The sequence below is a fragment of the Manacus vitellinus genome, unplaced genomic scaffold (assembly GCF_001715985.3).
Source record: "Manacus vitellinus isolate BGI_N305 unplaced genomic scaffold, ASM171598v3 scaffold_37_pilon, whole genome shotgun sequence".
NCBI classification, from domain to species: domain Eukaryota; kingdom Metazoa; phylum Chordata; class Aves; order Passeriformes; family Pipridae; genus Manacus; species Manacus vitellinus.
In genome coordinates this window covers 7,173,029-7,194,389 of record NW_021940517.1, presented here as the reverse complement: position 1 = coordinate 7,194,389, position 21,361 = coordinate 7,173,029, and positions in this window count along the sequence as shown.

Here is a 21,361-nt window from a genome sequence, read left to right as displayed (position 1 = left end):
GAGATGCATAATACACAGTCCCGTAAAAACAATGGAAAATGCCAGGATTGTTTCAGGCTTGTGCAAATCTCATCCTTTTTGTAAAAGGAGAAAAATGCAATGCATTGCTGCCAGTCAAAGAAGTCTGTTCACTTTGTCCAGACCACGGGAATCTCCCCCCATCAGTTGCTACATCAGAATGCTTCTGAACTGAAGCACTGTTTTGTCACTTTATAAATTGCTTCAGTAGGCATATCCCTCTCCAAAAGAGACCAAAATCCTGGAACATCCAGTGAAAAACATCTGTTTCAACTGTGTCATACAGAGGATAAACCTGACACAGAACAAGAGAGACACCTTCCTTGAAGGTGCCATCATATTGCAGAAGCATCAACACCAAGAATAGAAATTCTCCCAGAAGTTCATTCCTGGTGCAGCACGCTCCCCTTCCTGTGCAATGCATAAAAAGAATTAAAAAATGGGAAAAGCCACACAGGAGGGAGATATCATCAGCAGTAACCAGAGAGGGAGAGGCCATCACTCAAGCTGTTTACTTCCCTCACTGGGTTGCCACCATTTCCTACACATATTTGTTCATAGGTCAAGTCATCAGGTGTTAAGAAAATCACTGGCAAGAACAGTGCTGAATGTAATTCTCTGCGAAACTACATTCACGGAGAACACAGAGATGGCTTTAGTTTGCTTATGCAAAATAAGATTCTTGTCTATCCAATCTCTAGACAAACCTCAACTTCCTATTTCAGTCTGTTCTGCACAAGGCTTGAAGCTCTTGATTTGTGTTCCTGCACTTCACACTTTCACCCTGAGAAAGAACACAACTTGTCAAATACTTCTTGGTAATTAATACGATGTAATCTTTCTGAACACACTAGTCACCTTGGAGTCAGTGAAACAAAATTTAAAAAAAAAAATCTGTAAAAGATACAAGTTGTAGAGCAGCATGCAGCTGAAAGATCCAGGCTGCACCCTGGTTTGAGATCACTCACATCACAACATGATTATCACAGGTCACCCAAGCTGGCACGTAAAGGTCCAAAACTACCCCACAGGACATATGTGAAAAGAGAATAGCATTCTTCTGCTGGTTATTTTCTAACAAAGTTCTACAGCAAATCCAAACACCCCGTCTCATATTTATAGATGTTATAAACAGGAAAGTTCTCTCATTACCTTTTTCTGTTAAAGAAAAGAAAAACATTTATGCAACTAATACAGATGTCTTTTTTCTAGCAAAACCGGGAGAACTCAAGTGCTTTGTCTGACTCCATGATCGAGTTCCCATTAAATAATAAACCACACACAGTCCCTTCTTCCCAGCCATGTCACAAAGTATGTCAGTTGACTGGTATGCAGGTGTGCAGCCTCCTCATGTCAGACGAGAAACACGTTGACCCTCAGCAGCACAGTCAGTGGGCATAACTTATTAATATTTAACACTGTGATAACATGCAGAATCCAGCCAAACTGGGATCATCAGTATCAGTAAAAGAATTATTATTTAGAGCACTTTTCCCCGACAATAAGCAAGATAAAAGGAGGGTATAACAAGAGGACAGACAGAGCAGAACTGGGGAGGAAACGCAGTGGCAAAAATCACAAAATACACCTAACACCTGGACCAGTTGGGAGCAATATTCAAAATTAATTCCTGTTGTCAGGTTATAGGTTTTATAGATAGAATGTGAGAAAAAATTTGTAGAGGTGGTTCCAGCATGTGAAAAAAAATAGCATGGGAGAAAGGGTTTAGGTATAACATGCTCGAAATACATTTGAAAACTGAAAATCTGAACTCCATTAAAGACAAAGTCAAACTTGTATGAGAACGACATCATGAAACAGAGTAAGTAAATTTTTACTTACATTTTACATTCAAAGCTCTTTTGCACTTTTCAACAGTTTGTGACCAGTTTGCTTTTTACTTAATGGGGATGAATGCCCGTGCAATTGAACTATATACTTTTGAAGAGGCCTCCTGGTTTCAGAAAAAAATACACATAATTTAATTTGAGACAGAGACCAAGATGAAAATAAGTCTACCTTCTGTTGATACTTTTGAAAATTAAAAATTACCTTTTCACCTTCCTGTCCTTCATCAAAACTATATGGTAATGTCTAGGCATCAGTATAGTTTTTATATTTTTAAGATAGAGAAATATTTTAAGTTATACTCTTTTACCTGGATCACCTACTTGTGTTTCTATTTCAGACAAGTTTGTTTCCTAAGAGACATGGCATAAGGGGGAATGACATCATGTTCTGATATTTATTCACTGTTATTTCGGTAGCTAGGCTTTTTTTACTGCTTAGCAAAACATCATTTCATGATAAGCTTGCTGTTATCATCCAATCCTGTTCTACCTTCTCAGGTACTCGAGAATTCTGAAGTAAATCAATTTCAAAACCTATCAGTGAAGTTCATTGTTATTTACATGGCCAAAGACTATTAAGATTATTATTCCATATCACTTATTATAAGTGGCACAGTATATTCTATCTTTAGGGGAAAAGTTTAAATACATATAGGCAAGCTGTTGGATTATTTTAAGACTCTAACTGAACCTATGAAACACCACCTGCCAAAAAACATTCAAAACCTGAATTTAAATATGTGAACTCCTATTTTTACCAGCTAACTTCTAGGGATCAGAAAAAAAAAAAAAAAAGAAAAAAAATGGGGGGGAAAAAACCAAAACAACAAAAAACCTCAACAAAAAACGACAATAACTTTCTGGAGAGGTTCTCTCACAATACCTTCTCAGACCTGCCTAACCTTGCTTTCTCTTGAAAGCTAAATAACAATTAGATGGAACATAACTAAGAGCAACCATGGCAATTCCTATCCTCAAGTAACAGGATTCACTGGAAAAAAGTGCTGCAAGAGGTAACAAGCTACGTCATAGTGTTAGAAAGTCTAAATCAGCAGGAGTGTACCAGTACAGAATAAGCACATCTGATTTGGGGCTTGGCAATGTAATTGTGATGTCTTTCAGGTACAGTATCCTGTCTGTGGATCCTAAATCTTACTGAATAAGTAGTCATTTAAAAATCCAAACTTTCTCATTATAACTGCATTGTCACATTATTTCAAATTATACTTTTATCCATCACCTGCTCAACATTATGAATAATGATCAACACAAAATTTTCTCCAGTATTTTGAAATAATTTCGCAATGCACATTCCAATTTCTACGTTAAAAAAAAAAATCTAGCTCTGAATTCTACTGAATACCCAAACCAGTGATCTTAATACACTGTGAGTGCTTACAGACTTCTTAGCTAAAGCATATTAATGCTTCGTCATAGGAAAATAGCACAAATTTCTTTTCTAATGCCTTCCCTCAGTTCTTCCCTAAATAGGTTTGCTTTATTTCTTCTGCCCAGGTAGAAAGCATAGTCCGTAGACTTTTCTATCAAACTCCCTTACTAATTTCTCCCTTTCTCTATAAACACCACTCAATCAGTGTTGTATGCAAGTTGAAATAATTGGTTGTTAAACTACAATATTAATTGCTGCAACTGTAGAAAAAGCTAAATTAAGTCTTTTGCAAACTGTCTTAGATGAACAAATCTATAGCTGTGACACAGACGATAAATTCAGTGCAAAACTAATGGGGTTATACACAAGCGAACAAATTAAATTATTAGAATTAGTTCTCTTGGGGTACTTGTTCTGAGAAAACTTCACGGTTTAAATTCAGTGACACATATTTCACCAAGGTAACGCTGAAAGCCCAAAAACACTGCACACATGCACATTTGATTTGCAAGTGCGTGAATTATATTTATATTTAAATCAATGAAAAAGTACAGAGCCCTGTAGCATCAGGATTAAAATCTTGATTTAGATATGTGGAATATTGCACATGGATAGGCTCAGCCACTAAGCAAAGGGAAGAAGAGAGAACTGTGGATTCCAGTGTTAATTTATCAAGAACAGTTTATGTGGAAAGGAAGGGTACCTTTCTCAGACAACTTCCCAATACAAACCACTTCGGGAGCACAGACCACACCAATATGTTACTCCATCCCCTCTGCTCTTGTGGTCCTGAACTGATACAGTACAAGTCTAAACAGTGTCTGTAGAAAATAAAAGGTAGACCCTGCTGCTTGTTCAGATCACCTGATTGTATCTTCCCTGCCATCAAAATATACTTTCCATGGAAGAAGTCTCTCTTCTCTGTCCCTTATCAGGAACAGCTGAGTTTGCTGGTCAATGAATTTCCAAGTCAGGTAAATCCACTTAACAACACCAGGTTAGCAAAAAGCATAACCAAGATCTGACCACTATTTTTGTTTATTATAGATGCTTAGGATACAGTATAGAGAGAAGGAAATGTTTAATTAGAAAGAATCTCCTTAACATTATTCTTTAGTATTTATGTGGCTTTACGCAAAGGTAATTTCTGACTGACACTAGACTGTCTGTTTTTTTCAGTTTGGTTATTTCAGATAAAGTTGCTTTTTCCTCTCTGCCTACATACAAAACAAAAGAGTGCAATTACAACATAGCCCTGCCAGCACTCACCTCTTAACAAAATTTATCGGGAGCACAGTCAGTTCATGTGCTAATATTTGAGCTCATAATCTATTTAAATAAGAGTATAAGACATGTATAAAGATACCATAAACCCTGACACTTCTTAGATTTTCACCAGAAGTCTAGTTTTCTTCCTAGTTCTAGCTCTTCAGACCTGTTCGAAACTTTCATGACTTCTCCTATGTCTTTGCTATTCTTCAATGTCTTTCTTATACTATTTATTTCCTTACAAGTTTTCACAGAGCTCACATCAGATGCAAATTTGGCTGCCCGCAACCCAATGCTCCATATGGCATTCTCACCCACGCACTCTTACACTTCCATAAAAATCTGTTTTACTTTGTGTTTTATTTTGCTTTGCAATTTTTTATTTACTGAATTGATTCAGTGTTTTCCTTAGATTTCCATATTTTATCCCTGTTGCTCTGTTACTGCCAAAATATTTTTTTTAATTGCCCTGTCATACATGCATATGATAGTCCAGCACATCATAACTATCAAAACCAGAACTCAGGTGAGTTATGTGACATTTGCTTTGTGAACTGACATTTCTCATTTCATCTGCAGGAGCTCTGAAGGAAGGTCAGACAGTTTGTCCAGCTCTTCAGAAAAGACTTGTTTAAAGGAGACAGAGGACTTCAATATAAATTACTAACATTTCATTCTTAGAGATGACTCGCTATACACAAACAGATTGGGATATATATTCCTCTGCAGGACAGATACTACTTTATATTCATAATATTCATACTGGTGCCCAGGAGCTGTACAGATTCTTTCATAAAACAACTCGAAACCCCCTCTCAATTTAGAAACCTATATTCACTCATTTTAAATGTTTAAATGTTTAAAAATAACTAGTATTGTGATTTCCCAGCCTCCCCCTTTGCCATTTTTCCCCAACTGCTTTGAGAGCCACCTTTTTGGCACCAGCCACCTTATGTCTTTGGGTTTCCTGTAGAAAATTCAGAACATATTAGCAGTTTTTCTTTTTAGCACATCAGTGTCCAGGATGTTGTTAGTGTTTCTGAATCTCTTTTTCTTTTAGATCTGATCTTTACCTATCCATGACTAGTACTGCAGCTAGTAGTGCAGCTGGCTGTCAGAAGAAAGAAAGAGACCTAACCATGACAAATGAGAAACCTAAACAGATGAGGAAAAAATTCATCAGTAGTTGAGAGAAGACAGATGAAGCAGTAAATGGGGTAGAGACAGCAGAAAGGAAGAAGTTAAGGGCCTCGAGTGAGAGAATAACCTACAAGATAGGGATCAGACACGGTGCCAAACCAGGACACACAATCCTTCTCAGAGAAGAATGACATGTAGGTAGTCACAGATCCCAGGCTATACCTTGCAGAAACTCTACTACCAAGACAATGAAGACAAGACAGTCTAAATGAAGACCAAGTCAGGATAAATCAATCCAAGCCAGAGACCCTGAGGATCTAACTCTTGCTGGAGTTAATTGAACTTAGACTCACCAAAGCTTTAGGGAGAATCTCAGTCTTTTGTCCAGCCATTCAGAACTTGAAAATTAGTGTAGGCAATTGAAGCTCAACTCTTTCTAGTTTTCCAGGCTGCTATGGCCTGGAACTTATTATCTAAAACACTGATAAACTGGTGTGTTTGATACAAGAATAAAAACTGGTACCTCCCCTTGTCTTGCCTTTGCCAATTCCCTCTCTTTGCAAAAGTCTACACCAGGTAGGCTTTAGTCATTAGACAGCTACCCAAGCCATACTGCAGTGTAATTCAATTTGGAAGACTGATTCATATTTGCCTTATCGTATATGACAACTGGCTAATGTATCCAGAGAGGATTTGCAACTGTACATCACACCAATGAAGTGACTTGTCTTATTACGAAGGAAAAAGAAAATTTAAAATTGTATAGTGTATTTTGCCCTGATGTTCGTGTGAGTCTTTATCCAAACTTCAGCATCATTTTCATCACAGAACCCTCCTTTGCTCTTCACTTCCCATGCAAAGCTGACAAATCTAGCACCCCGGCAGTAACAGCAGTGGCTAGAGAACAGAAAGCAACAGTACAGCTTCCCACATGATTCACTGCCCAGTAGGTAAGATGAATTTCTCCCCCCTCTACCTCCATTCTCCTCAATCAAATCACACACAGTCACTTGCAAATAAAGTGTAGTTAACTATGGCTACTTAAAGATTACTGTCCCTTAAGTGATGCTTATATAGAACAAGAAGACTTGTGTTCTATATAAGAGACTATAAATCTCTTGTAGTCTACAAGTCTATAAGACTTGTGTATGACAATTTTTTTTCTTTTTCCAAAGACCTGACCCATAGTTAACTTTGAACACACAAAAACCAAACAAAAAAATCCCAAACCAACCAACCAAACACAAAAACACCAGAAAAAAAAGTAGTTAAAGTTACTCATCACATGCCACATTTGGGATCCAGGACATCTGAACTAGTATTTTTTGTCAGATAGATATCTGGAAATTCAATGCTGCTTTCCTCAAACTCTGCAACTGATAATTGCCTTTATTGTCTTTTTCAAGCTACTTGTTTTAGCTGGATTCTACGAGCTTGTGCTGCTTAAGTAGTACTTTATTCCACTGAAGTCAACAGAGAATCAATTTAAATAAAATCAGTGATGTATTTGGTTTGAAGAGGATTTTGTGCTTAAGGAAATGGTGCTTCTTGTAAACAAGGTATCAAAGTCTTCATTTTACAACATGTTGCTACAATGTTTAATTGCTTACTCAGAATTATAACCAGGAAAAATATATTTTTCTGAAATCAGTCAAACATCCATCAAAACAATAATTTATACAGGTTTTAATTTGCATTAAATAAACCATAAAGAAACCCTGTCACAAGAACTTTTCCTTATAGACAAATCTCTGTGCCTAGCTTAATTGTTGAGCACATGTGAATTACTCTGAGTTATATTACATCCTGGAAAAATGACAAGATCAGAGTGTTGAAAAAAATTAAAGCACAGAGATCAGTGATTATGCTGAAATGGACAAAATTATTAAGAGAACTTAAGTATTTCAACAATGCATGGAATTATTTATGTTTGCACAAAAAAATTATTTGATTTATTCACACAAAAATTGACTTACAATTTATATATGAGAGCAATGATGCAATCTTCTAGATAGCTATAATTAGCAAAGACAAACAAAAATGATACTTTACTATGTGAAGAATATTAAATTACTATTTTCAAAAAAATTTTTCATTCACTGTCAGCTGAAACCAACTATTTGGGGCAATACAAATAATCAACATCCTCAAAACTAACATATGCCAACAAATAATTTCAGTCACACAGCTACTGCATAGCTTAAGTTGCTCACATGTAATTTTGCAAGCTTGAAACTTGTATATCAAATAGTTACAGGGACATTTCCTTGGAACTTTAGTAGCTCCAGGGAAATACATCTCTCTTGTTTTTTTACTGAATAAAAAACACTGAAGACCTCTATCTTTCAAATATAAAGGAGATGCATGATGCTGTAATTATACCCATGGGTATTTTCATCTATTATTTTGGTTACTGGATAAGGTCCTTAATATTTTAATGGTGTAACATTAACATAAAAAAATTATGAGAGGAAGAGTAGAATAAAATAGAACATGGTCATCTAGTCCAACTGCCAACCTCAGGGCTCACCAGAAGTTAGTGCATATTATTAAGGGTTTTGTCTAAATGCTTCTTTAACGCTGACATGCCTGAAACATTACCTTCTAAGAACTACTATAAGGTTTAAACTCATTTGTTAGTGCCAAAATCTTATAAATTCAAAATTATTTGAGATATATTATTTTAAGTATGTAATGGTTCAGAATTGCTCCAATTTTACCACAAAAAAAACCCTAATGAAATCATTGTTATGAGATGTCGGAATAAGTCATCCTACTAGAAATAAATCAACAGCAACAAAAACAGGCAAGAAAGACCAGACTTGGAAGGTTGGTAATTGTCAGAGAAATTCACCAGCTTCAACTGGAGAATGAGCTGAGATTCATATGATCACTTTTAGTACAACAGGCAGCTGTTACACAAAGCAGATTACAGTGTAACTAACTGCATTAACTGAGAGCTATACATCTTAAGTGAAAGAAGCCTTTCTGCAACGTGTTGATGCTTTTGTATCTTCCAATTATTCTACAATGCAAGTGATTCAGCTAGAGCAGTTAATATCTAAGGTGTTAACTAATATTACACCTCTTGATCTAGATCTCCCTTATTTCTCTGGTACAATTCTTAGAAATGGGCATACAACTTTGACTAGGTTCTACAAACCTCCCTCCAAAAAAGTGTTTCAAGATCCAAATTGTCTCAAGATTTGAGACTGTTTTACCTCTTCCTATTTTGAACTGCTCCAGATAGAAAGGCAGTTTCATTGCTCTCATGCTGTCCTCTCCTAGCATAAATAAGGATCATTTTCTTATAAATAACTGGAGGATCCAAAACTGTCTAATTGCCTTCTGCACAGAAACAAAGTGAGGGAAACAAAGCAATTCACTAGATGTTCACAAGAGGAATGCTCTTGGCTGGAAGGGAATTTACTATACAGTTTTACATCAACAGATAGTTGCAACAGGAATGCTCTCAGGTGGAGGCTGGAACCAGACCCACTTCCATTTGAAAAGTGCAGAACTTGTTCAAATATGACAGGAGACTCTAGCCTTGTGATAGCAATATGTGTTTGTAAAAATACTTTGGCTAGCATGCTCTGGGACTCTCTAGAGGTTTATGAGTGTCCAAGCCTGCCAAATGACATAGCTTTCACAAACCTGTTTCAGAGTCAGACCAGAATCCTCAATTCCCTTCAAGACTGCAGTATTCCTTCACACCATTAGTTATTGGCTTTAGTTAGGCAAAATTCCTCTTAGCTTCTATCAAAGTTTTACCAACATGAATACTGCACAATTTTGGCCTTTGAAAATAAGGACATAAGATGTTATGACCAATCAACCAGCTTCATTAGATAGGTTTTAAACTTTACCTGCGAGTTTCTCCAAGCTACATCCTGTCATTCGTATGGCTTTGTAGTGGGATAGTTTAACAATAACAAGAAGAAAAAGCCCCTAAGCTAAATCTACATTTTGTTATCTTTACCATTTCAAATTAATCCAAGAACACTGTAATTCCATCTCACTGCACACTGTCCTTTGTCTACGTTCACAAAGAGGTCTGGTTTTATATGTTCTTATTCTTCAGCTGACTGAGTCGGGGATGCCAAAGCCTAATTGGTTTCCAAGTAATAGCTTATACAAATCATGAACTAGAATGTCTTTCTTTTACTGTTTTAGAAGTCTTCTGTCTGAGATCCATTCAGTGTTCCCCAAGCTAATAGAGGCAAACTGTCTTCATCTGAGGTGGAAAGAATGAACAATGTTTTATTTATATATTTATATTATTAATTAGGGAGTTCAAGCTTACAAAAATACGGAATTTTCTACTGGTAACAGACCTATTTGAGAACTTTCTCCTCCTATATTGGTGCTTCTACAGCATGCCCTGCTAAAGGTCTCAATCCTTAACTCCTAATCTAAAACTGTAAATAATTGTATATATAGTCATTCTCCTTTCAGCACTTGGGCTCTGGTAATCAGTTTTCTAGGCAATAGGAAGAAAGAATGGTCTCTTCTCAATTTCTGTAGATACTTTCTACCCATGTTGGGACAAGCTATTAAGTACTAAGCACCAAGTTTAAGATGAAAGAAATTTAAAATTGCACATCTATTAAAAGAAATAATTATTCTATGATTTAAATAGAGCTCCTCAATAGTGCTCAGAAACATATAATAAAGACCATGTATGGGTAGGTGTAATTGGATGCAGTTGCCTTAGGAACAAATGTTCAGTACACAAAGCAGGAAGCCTGCTTAAAAGGCAAACTCAAAGACCTAAGCCTGGTGGGTGAAACCTGGCTTGATTGAAGTTACTGAGAAAAGTGTCATGGGCTTGGTTGGAATCAGGGATTCTTCCCAACAGCTTTTCTAATTCTCTCTTATTATTATGAGTGCAGACCCAAATCACACATTACTTCAATCCAAAAGTGCTGAACTGGATGTGCATTTCCCAGCTTCCTTTGTTCAGTAAGCTCATCAAGAAACAATAAGTACTGAGGGAATCATAAGAGAGCCTAGGCTTACACTCTAAAGATTCTGGCATCAGTCTCACTTCCAGTGTATTTTTATTATATAGACAAGAGATATTGTTCTTTTAAAGAGGTATTATTGTAGGATGTAAAAGAATTTGACATGCAGAAATAGAACACCGTCTGACATACGTGTGTTCTTTTAAAGTAATATTTATAGCAAAGATTCCTATAAAGATGCTATGCAAAAATCTTTCTGTTTTGTAGAAGTAAATACAGAATGCCTAATATTCTTTGCCAGAATGATTTCCACTGAGATCCAACTTCTATATGCAGATGCCAGCAACAGGAGGCACAAAGTACTGTTCCCAGAACAAGATTCAAGACGTGTTTCTTCTTCGTGCATTTCTCTACGAAGAAATTACTCATCCATTCTTCTATGATTTACTCCCATTTTTGTTTCCATTTAGAGAAATGTTATAAAACACAAAACTACTTCTCACCCTGTATGAAGTCAGAACACATATACAGTGTTCTACTTCTTGAAATCACTATCTTCAAAAGACAAATAATTTCCTACAGATATTGAACTACACATTACTAAGGTATAAAGTTTCAAAGGAAGTTTTCTTTCTTTGAAACAAGAAAAGAAAATAAAGAAGTAATTTATTAAATAAGTTGTATATGAAATAATTCCCAAAGACTGTGAAGTAATTTTATGAACTGAACCAGAGATGCAATTCCACACTGCACCCTCTAAGTCTTACAAGTCAACAACTGTGGGAATGCAGTCATTTAAGAGGTCTTTGATTATAGACATTTTCCATGGCTCTACTGACTCTTAAGGGTTTTGTTTCGACTGCCTTTTTCCACTTTACATTATTTTGTCATTTCTTCTCTTTAACTAGCCTCCAAAAATTAAATCTAAACATATTTCTTTACATTTTAAATGTCTTATTTCTGAAGGAAACAATTGCTGAAGAATGATCCTCAACTGAGAGGTTACCAGGCCAGTGGAAAACTACGTGCTGCACAGTAAAAAATCACTTTAGCAAAAGTACAAGGAACAATATGTTTTCTGTTATTAATTTCTGTTCCATGGAAAGTGCTAACCAAAACCATAAGCAGTACCTAGTGTCTAAGCTGAAAAAATTAAACATGATTACCATAAGACTATTACCATGTTAGCTTGTCCAAAACAAAACGCTGCATATTTAATTAAATCAGACCAAAATTTCAAAAACACATTGCATAAAGTGAGCAGGAGAGACAACAAAATCATAAAGCCATGAAGTTGCATTTCCTGTTTCACGGTGCAAACACTGCATTGTTGATGTTAATCCTGGCACCAACGATTTCAGCTAGGGCAAAAATTTGCAGGCAGATAGTCCCTGCTGAACACCCAATAAACCACATTGTCTGGATAAAAGTCACTGTTTGAAAAAGCAAAGCCAACTCCAGGCTTTCAGGACATGATCACAAAAACACCATCACCATCCTTACAAGCATGTCAACTCTGAAGGAGCAGGTCCTTGCTTCACTTCCCACCTGGGCACAAACCTGTACTCTGTTCACACAAAGTGCATGGATCTGGCAAAGACAAAGCAAGATACCCTGGATGAGGTAGAGCCCCCAGGCTGCCATAGGGCTACAAACAGCACAACCATCACTGAGCTTAAGAGTGGAATGACTTGGCCTACTCAACTTGTACAGTGGACAACAAGCTCAACTTCCATGCTACCTTAGCTGATGTGGAGATAGTGAGGAAAAGCATCAAATCTGTGGTATTTCTGATGTAAAAGCCAAGGAAGAAAAGAAAACCCACTGATCAGCTATGCCACATTATTTATACTGCAGTAAGACTGGTAGGACTTCGCACCAGTGTTCAAAACTGAAAATGTAGTTACTTCCTTTAGATATACAGAATTCCTCTTCACTAATTATTCCACAGAAGCCAGTTACAGCAAAGCAAGAAGAACATTTATATGCAAGATTAAGGTCCTATTAATCCCCTAGCAGCCAGTTACATTCCCTTGTCCTGGAGAAGCTCAAATATACAAATTTCCTTGCCTCACGTGATTGGTTTGCTGAGTTAAAACATCCCATTGGCTGTGTTATATCGTTATTTTTCTAAATGTGAGGCCACCTAAACTCCTACACTACTGAAATAGCTTTTCTCAGAAAACAGACCAATTCTCATATCGGTCAGACACACTCATGGAAACAAAATGACAGGAAACAAAATAAGGCATATTTTGTAAAAAAAAAAATGAACCTCGATTTCTAGAGAACTCTTGAGGTCCTCAAGTTTCAGAGAAAAAGAGAGGTGTCTGAAACCATTTAGAGGCATTTTTTTATAAGGGGAGCTGAGTGCAAAACTAGCTTCTCAAGGTTTAAAGAAAATTATATCAGGGAATATTGCTTCTGAATCCCTCCCATCCAAGGAATATTTCACAGACTGTTCATAAAGCAAATATTTCTCTGTGGCCTTCCATGCAATCACAGCATTTTTTTTCTTCCAAGGATGTGCTGAGGAATGAAAGAACATGTGCCTAGTGAAGATAATCAGAGAATCAAAAATTCTCAGGGAAGTGGTTTCTACAATGAGATGTATCGTATGAAGGCAAGCTATTCCCCAGGCAGGAACCACAATTTGCAGATAAGTTTCTTTCTATGAACATAAATGCTCATTGTATTACTGTTCTCAGAGTAGTCATCATTCACTAGCAGCAGAGGAAAACCTACGGCTCCAGCTTCCAAAACATAAAGAGGGACCCTCGTGTTGCAGAGAAGGGCACTTGCCAAAGGGCTACAGCGGCCTTTATGTAACTTTTCTAAAGAATCATAGAATGGTGTTGCTTGGAAGGGACCTTAAAGACCATCTACTTCCAACTCCCTGTCATTGGCAGGGTACACCTTCCACTACATCAGATTGCCATCCCTTTCTTCCTCTTGAGGCTTGTTTGATCTCAAGTAGATGTCGGCACTTATCAGTAATTTATACGAGGAATATGAAACACAAACACCTCATTACACTGAAGAAAGATTAGGGCACAAAAATTCACCTTGAAGACAGCCCTGACATGAGACAGAATCTAATAAAATTAGCTATTAGGCTAATGAGCACTGCTGGCAACACATTAAGCAGTTTTAAAAGGGACAAACATCTTGGACCAAGAGTCTTTGTCCTTTTGTGGCTTTGTGTTTCAGTAACACTCCAGTTACACAACAGTATCTGATATTACAGTAAACTAACACAGACTCTGTAGTCTGATTCCAATGCCATTATCTCATGCAATTAATTGCTTTTGTTAAAGAAATTTAATTAAAGTTGCAAATATACAGCACACAGTACACTCCAGAACTATTACAGTAACTTAACCTGATGAAGGGTCTCTAATACAGATAGTTCCAAAAATGAGCATTTGTTCATAATTCTTGATAGTTTCCAAATTATTTTTTCACAAATTAGTTTGCTCCCTCATTATTCCATATCAATTCAGAGTAGCATGTGTTTTTAGCAACAATCCATTATTATGGATTCAACAAGTTGATTAGTGAACACGTTCACATTTCTATTTTTTAAAAAATAGAGTTTTCCAGTGAAAGGATTCTCAAATGCCAGGTAACACTCTTCAAAACTCTTAACATGGACCCTGACTTTGCAAAGTTGTACAACTAGTTTTAGTAGTAGGTTTTCATGATGAGGCTTCAGTGGTATATTCTAATATAGCAACATTCAATGATGTTATTTGTTAAGGGTAGAAAATGAATGCTGGAAGCCAACAGATTCCTAAATGCTGTCCCATGGACTGTTTCGCATAAATGGCATACTAAAGATGATGTGAATTGCATTGAAAAAAAAGTCGAAAGCAACTAATTAACTTGTTTAAATAGCAAACAAGCAAAAAAAGAGGGGTCACTTTGTAGGTGGTAATTTCTAGTTTATTCACTATGAAAACTAGATACAAAATATGAAATATTTATCCATCTGCCTCTTTAAAAGCGGTGGTTACTTAACACTATACAATTAAAATTGTTTAGTAAACAATAAAGATACTAAATGTTCACTAAACATTTACTATTTACTAAATATTTATTAAATAATAAAAAATGTTTAGCAAACCAGTTTAAATTGCAACTTGCTTGGTTTGCCAGCAAGAAATTTAAAACTTAAAAAGTTTGTGATTAATCAAGGTATACATTGTAACAAGAACCAGTTTTCTACTTGGCATTGACCAAAAAATTCTTATCACTTTTCAAAAATCAAAGAACCGTGTTTCTTCTCTATTGGAATTGTCTTGAAAAAGAAGCTCCTGAAAGGCTGGTTATATTTCAATCTCCCTTTTTCTTTAAATATTCATGTGGTATCATTGCAGCTGCTCAGCATTCAGCATGTGTACTCCTGTGGCTGGATTGAGTTCATTTTGTCTTGCAAGACCACCCAAAGAGTTAACACCCACAGGAGTCAATGGATTCCCTTTCAAAAGAGAAACATACCCTGAAATATTGTGGGACATCCACTGCAGACTTGTGATTAGATCTTTGAAATATTTAAAAAGACTGTTTCTTGGGACAGTTCTTCTCAGCTATGCTGACTACTAATATATGAGGCCTTGGAAGTTTTTGTGTGAGGTGTCATATGGAAATAAACCAGTAACATCCCTGGTTCATGTATCGCCACACGTAGATTTAGTTTGCAGTAGACATTTGAAACAATATGCTATGGTACTTCTAAATCTGCAATGCAATTCGTCACCGTTGTTTTCTTTCACTTGTAGGAGTTACTGTGTTTCCTTAGGTTTTCTTGCTGGCATAACAATCAGTTATGTTAGTATTTGCCAATGACAAGCTGAAGAGCACTGATTAAAAAATGAATCAGGCCTCAGACACCGTAAGTCTAGCTTAAATAAAAAAAAAAAAAAGAGAGATAAAACACATATTTTTTAGTCATTTTCTAAGCTTCAAGGAGTAGTGAGGGTATTAACCTATAGATTGACCCTGGGGCATCTATCCAAGTTTCTCTCCCCGAGCAAGACACCTAGAAGCTACTCCATGTTTTCACCTGAAAAGCAAAATTCTCACATAATCATTTGACCTCAGAAACATCAACATAAATGATACCACAAAGCCTTGCATTAGTTATAAGCCTATTACATTTAGTATTTATGTACTGGAAAGCAAAAAAACAAGCAATCAATCTAAATAAATTGCTCACAGCTGGCCTGAAAACGGCTTTCCCCAGAGAAAACTACTTCTGTCTTTGAACTTCTGGAGCATATCAGCTCAAAAAATAAGTTAAATTTTCCCTCAGATGCAAATATGAGAAAAGAGTATTTGCACAAATTTCTCCTGATTCATATCCCCACTGGATTTGCTTTTAGCAACTGTGAAATTTCAGCACATGAAAAGAAGATCACAAGGAGGAACACTGGGGATCAGTTGGTCTTTAGCTGTATAACTGATACTCTAATATTTATAAGGCTACAGTACTCGTATGTTTAATTAGCTACAACCAACACTAAACTACTACCTTGAAATACTGTTAAAGTCTATAACTGGAAACAGTTTGCCCAGAGGAGTTACGAATGCTTCATCCCTGAAAGTGTTCAAGGCCAGGTTGGATGGGGCTTTGAGCAAGCTGGTCCAGTGGAAGGTGCCTCCTGCCCATGGCAGGGGGGTTGGAATTAGATGATCTATAATGTCCCTTCCTACCCAAATCATTCTATGATATGATTCTATGATTTTCATACTCAAACAATTATACTTTCTGAACAGTGTTCAGGCTATTCAGCCAATGTGTTTCAAAATGTTACTTCTATTGGTAACAGCACTTAAATTCCACATTCAGGTCAAGACCTAATGTGCTACATGCTGTATGAGTACTACATTGAAATTCGGGGCATTAAAATATTATGGTTTATTTTGTTATTGCTGAAAAAACCATGAAGAAACATCAAAAATATGAAAACTAATATTTAAATTAGCAGGGAGAAGCAGAGCCACAGAACTTCAGTTACTGACCACAATCTTTTCATTTCACCTAAACATCATGTCACTTAAAACTTATTACTGGAACAACCTGGGATTATTCACAAGGTCAAAGTCTCAGAGAAATGTATGTTCACAAGCCATGAACCACAGATATCGGTCAATTTCCAGTAAATAGAACTTAAAGGAGTTAAAAGTATATACTTTTCTCTTAATATTCTTTCTGCAGGGAGAGAAACATCTGTAAGCACATAAAGAATCTAAGTGAATAAAAGTGGGAGGCCAGGACGCAGATAATCTCGCTTTGTCCATAAATCTGTATTTAGGAACACGTGTTAAGGATATATGAAAGTCCCTGCTTTAAAAGAAAGACCCAAATCTTAAACAAGGATTAGAAGCAGGTATTCTGTAGGAAGAGACAAAGACTGCAAAATGGGGATAGCTGGCTCAAGCCCACGTGAATGTATTTAAAATACTAATCACATAATGAGAGACTGTAATATTGAATCACCACAAAACAGACCTAGTTAATGTAGAGCAAAATGAATGTTTGGCAAAGGTGATAGCTGTGCACATTTCCTGTGGAAACAAGCACCCTGCCAATTGCTACAATCATTAAAATAGACAAGTCTTCCATACTGATCAGGAAGACAGTTCAAGAGTTTAGTGACACTTGTATTTCTCAAGTGCAGAAAAGCTCCTAGGGAACTATACTTCTAAAAATATTTAGAAAACTAACTCCTACTGACAATGGTGTGAAATGGAAACTTAAAATACGGTTGTTCACCTTCAAATTTGCCTCTGCTCTTCAACTGAAGTCTCAGGCTTTCAAGAGGCAGAAATCATGAAAATTCATTTAACCTTCATGGAAGAGAACTGTAGTGTTAATACAGGTCTAACAATAGCTTGATCTCCACACAACACTGGGACCTGCAAATTTTGTGGTGTTGTTTTCAGAGGTTTTTTTTATTAAATTCTTTGATTATTTGCTAACTGAAAAAAATATTAAAAATAATTTAATATGCCTCTTACTGATAATGAGGTTTTCACAAATATTGAGCCCTATTACTGACATAGCTGCATCAGAGTATGATTCTACAACCTAACTGCATCTTACATGTGTTTCTTCCCCTGTGAATTGCATTTGCAAAATCAAATCAGATGCTGCAAAATATTTCCCATGGGACAAATATGAATATTTGATTTAGACTGGAGAGCAGTTATGCCCATAATTATTTACCCTGAACACCAACTGTGAGAATTTCAGAAAAATAAGATTGGATCAAGACACACTTCTATCCTCTTTCTGAAGATGGGCAGATGTTATGGAGGGAAGCATAAGAAACCCTCAAGAAGATGCCTCCTAACAGGGGCTAATTTGAATTCTGCATAATGAAGTTTATTATTCTAATATTTTCCCAACTTATTACAATTTTAGATCTTGTCACTGCTATCTATTACAATCCCTTGAAATTTTCATCTCAAGAATAAATTACGTGTTTTCTTAAAAATTATTTGTTTTTCTATCAGTCTTTAATGGATGGCTTTTCTACTTCTTTGACTAACTGTTTTTCTCTTATGACAGAGTAAAAAGAAAAACTAGAAAAACTCTCTACCTGCCTGAACAATATGTGTCAGTACTTTCCATATTTTTGTTTCAACCTCTTTAAGGTAAACAGCCAAAACTCTTGAGACTCTTTACAGATTGACTGTACTTTTTCTCCTTTTTCATCTCAGAGCTTTCTGTAATATTTTTTGAGAGGAGATAAGCAATATTACCGTATTTCACTAAATTCTCTGAAGGAATCCTAACACATAGGAACTAGAGTACATTATTCCAGTTCTTAAAATCTGGTTTGCAAGTTCAGTCAAACAGCAGAGGTCTTCCCTGAGCTGTGAACATTACCAATCTCACCAGCCAATGTAATGTGAAATCTGGCAGGTAATCTTAGCATTTTCAGGAGACATCGGGCTTCTGTTTATGATAACTGAATGACATTTGTTGACATTTTGGCAAATCAGCTGGCTGGGTCAGGTCTCCCTAAAGTAATATAACAAGTCCTTTCTCGTTCTGTCCAACACATATCAGTTTATGTCTTCAGCAAATTTTCACTTCTTCCTCCTCTCTTTCCTACTAATTTATAAGTATATTAAATACTGGAGTTGGTATATAACCTTGAGGCATCCCAGTATGTTTTAAATGGTTGGTTTTTACCGCAACAAAACTATTCTCCAAGCAAGTTTCGGGGTCATGGCAACACTATCTCAGATTACCTCTGGTAGTTTCCCTAATGTAGTTTTGCTAAAAAAAAATCCATAAAATAACAACAACAACAAAAACAAAAACACGAGCAAAAGCCTTCTGAGTCTTTCAAATAATTTTATACATACAGACATACACATACATAATATACAAGCAGCCTAAGTGAAGTATGAAAGGAATACAATTCAGTGCAAAAGAAGTAGATTTGACCCTACAGGGGATTTAGTTACAACAAAAAGTATGTCACCAAGAGAGAGAGAGACTAAATAAATCTAGATTAGACTAGATTATGGACTTATTTTCCAGAAAGCAGGTCCATTATTAATGCACTCTGGAATTATAATCATAGTTCTAACAGCACCCAAACATCTACAAGAATGCATAATAAGATGACAAAAAGTACCCTGGTTGTGATTTGAACTTAATAAAAATCATTTGTTTACAGTACTCGAGCCAATTAAATCTTCTAACTGGAAAGTCACATGGAAAATCCTTTACCCAAAACTGGGCATAAGCCCAACTTGAACGAGTATTTAAAGAAATTTCAAAGCATCTGTGACAAAGTTGTCTTCCCATTTTTGATGATACATCCCATTTACACGTATTTAGTCAGCTATTCAGCGGATGCAAATCAACACTACTCTGCTTCAGCCATGCCATAGAGATGGGTCTTTTCTTCTGCATGTTCTTCTATGTTCCTAGCAAATTGGATTTTAAACTGGCAACAACTTCACATAGCCTATTATTTTTAGACATACATTTATGAAACTCAGACACTTTGTATATTTATTCCCCACCATTATAACTCAAGTATGTAATTTTGTTATTCAGAATGACTTACGAGAGAAAATCTAACTAGAATAGCAGGTTTAGGCTTGCTATTAACTTTTTCAGGCAGAGTTATAAATTTCAACAAATAGGTTATAATTGAGGAGCCAGCATGACCTTTATTATTTCAGAAGGTTCAGCCATAGCAGCTCAGTGTGACTTCAGCTAGACTATTAGTCACTCTGCCAGATAAAATCATTAACATCCAACTCCGTTTAGCATCCACATATGATCTGATCCTTGAAAACTGACTTGAATAAGCTTTACTCTCATGAATAGTCCCAGTCCAGGCAATGGAATTGCTCTTATAGAAATACCATACTCCCAGTGAGCAAAGTAGCAGCTATCTGATATTTCTGTCATAATTGCAATCAAGAAAAAATAAAAAGGCTCACAGAGAAGAAGTATTGGAATATTTATTAGTAAATTCCTGTTTTCAGGCAATCAGGAGCGGTTCTTCTTCAGAGAAAAACTGAACTAGTACTGTGTGCCATGCTGTCTTGTATCATTCTCTTCCATTATTAAGCACACGTCAAACAGATAATCCAGTAGTAAATATTTCAGAATATTTGCACTTACTAGCTAGAAAAGTACAAAATGAAAAGAACCACTTCATCAGCCAGTCGTTCCAGCAAAGCAATGATTTCTGTTACAGCAGAATCCTTTTTACAACAAAAACCCCTGTGATGTTACAAATGACATCAGGACGACCAAAATAGTTTTATTACTTCAGTTAACTCATAAACTATTCTACAATTTCTTAATTCATATGATTGCCATCATGATGATGAAAAATGGGCAAGAAATGGGGCATTACACACAAAAAATACTAGTTCATATATTTCGACTACTCAAGGTAACGTTTCCCTTGTAAATAATCTATGTGGAGGAATATAGCTATGTCTCTCCTTGTATTTATACCATAGGAAGCTTCTTTCTCAAGTGCATGCCTAGAGAAAAAACAGTTCCACTTGACATAGGAAAAGACATATCATTCAGATAAAGTGCTGTGAAAAACTGACAGACCCCTAAAACGATGGAAAGACACGCTGGTAACGTGTTACTTGTAGAAATGGTGTGTGAATGAACGTGCAGGGGTTCTTACACAGCTGTCAAACACCGTAATCAGCGTCGCTAAGTGTGCCTGCAACATTAAGACAAATATTTGACCTATTTTCTTAGCAGAATTTAGCTGTCATCGTTCTTAGCACCACGCTCCTGTGAGCCAGCAACTGCCTAAGGACTCAGACAACATGAGCACAGAATTCTCCGCCGAGAGTGATAGCACTTAGTCCCACAGGGCGACTTTCTTCCAGCGACAGAGCGATCGGCCCCTCGAACCCACCCCCCTCAGCCGGCTCCGTCTCGCCTCCGTCCTGGCAACCCCCCAGCCCGTCCGCGCCAGGGACTCACGTTTGTAGCTGGCGGCCCAGGGCTGGTAGCCGTAGTAGCCGGTGATGCGGAGGATGCGCTCCTCGATGGAGGTGAGCCCCACGGACGCGCTGGTGAGGTCCTCCACGGAGCGGGACCACTTCAAGTCCTCTTTGATGGCCTCGTCCACCACCAGGTACTTGAGCTGCCGCAGCTGCGGGCTGATGTCGGACAGCCGCCGGGGGCTGACATCGGGGGAGCGTCGCATGCCGCT